Raw genomic sequence first — 1492 nt, forward strand, 5'->3', positions numbered from 1 at the left:
CTGGCCCTGGGGGGGGGGGGGGTTAAAATAAAGATGACCCTTGGGTTGGCCGACCTAAGGGAAAAATGGCTAGGTGGAAAATGGTAAAACCAACGTTGGGCCTTGCTGGAGGAGTTTTAGTCAAGGCGAACTGTCAAGGGGTTCCCATTAGAACCCAACCGCGTAAGGAACGCAAAATCAAGGAACATAACACCGGTATGACGGAAACTAGGGCGGCAAGAGTGGAACAAAACACCAGGCATAAGGCCGAGCCTTCCACCCTTTACCAAGTATATAGATGCATTAATTAAATAAGAGATATTGTGATATCCCAACAAAATCCATGTTCCAACAAGGAAAAAACTCCATCTTCACCTGCAACTAGCAACGCTATAAGAGGGGCTGAGCAAAGCGGTAACATAGCCAAACAACGGTTTGCTAGGGCAAGGTGGGTTAGAGGCTCATGGCAATATGGGAGGCATGATATAGCAAGTGGTAGGTATCGCAGCATAGGCATAGCAATAGAGCGGGCAACTAGCAAGCAAAGATAGAAGTGATTTCGAGGGTACGGTCATCTTGCCTGCAAATTTCTCCGAGAAGACGAAAGCTTGATCCTCGTAAACGTACTCAACGGGTACCTCGATCACGAACTCGTCTCCCAGCTCTACCCAAAGCAAGAACACAAGAAAAGGAAAACACAATAAACCACGGTGCAATGCGCAAGCAACATGATGCAAAACATGGCATGATATGCAGGATGTGATATGCAATGCATATGCGTGCTTTGGAAAGGAAAGATTGAACCAGGCGTCAACTTGGAAAACCAAGAGTTCCACTGGAAAGATGAGTTGATTTCGATCGAAATCGATATAAAGATCACCGGAATCGGATGCATGGTTTGGAAATGGCAAGCAAAACAATAATGGCATGAAACTGCGATCAACAGCACGATGCCATCTAGAATGCAACAAGAAACTAAGCTACTGCACTCCAACATAACAACAAAGCACATGGCAGTGATCCACTCAAGATGCTTGACAAAAGATGAACACTGAGCTACGGCTAATTCACTCAATAGCAGGTTCAAACAAGCATGGCAAAAGTGCAAAAGATATCAGCATCACAGACTTGGAGAAATAACAACATGCCAAGAACTAGCATCAGGAAACAGTGTTTAGAGCAAGATAACAAAATGCTACCGGAACATATCATGGCAAAAAAAGGCATGGCATGAACCTACTCAAAGCATATAACAAAAGTCCCTTACTGACCATAAGCCAAAAAGGATCAGAAATTACAATGGCACCCATGTGAACATAGCAAGTTTCGTTAACAGATTCAGACTTAGAAGAAAAACTGGAACATGTCAAAACAGAATTATGTAGGCATGTTTACAAGCTCGATGAACTCACCACAAGGCATTGCATGAAAAACTAAGCATACACCCGGCAAGTAGACATGGCATAGAAGCTAAACATGGCAAGAACACTCTCATAGCATGCATGGATCAACT

The sequence above is a fragment of the Triticum urartu genome, chromosome 6A (assembly GCF_056163025.1).
Source record: "Triticum urartu cultivar PI428250 chromosome 6A, HENAU_Tu73, whole genome shotgun sequence".
In the NCBI taxonomy this organism is placed as follows: Eukaryota; Viridiplantae; Streptophyta; class Magnoliopsida; order Poales; family Poaceae; genus Triticum; species Triticum urartu.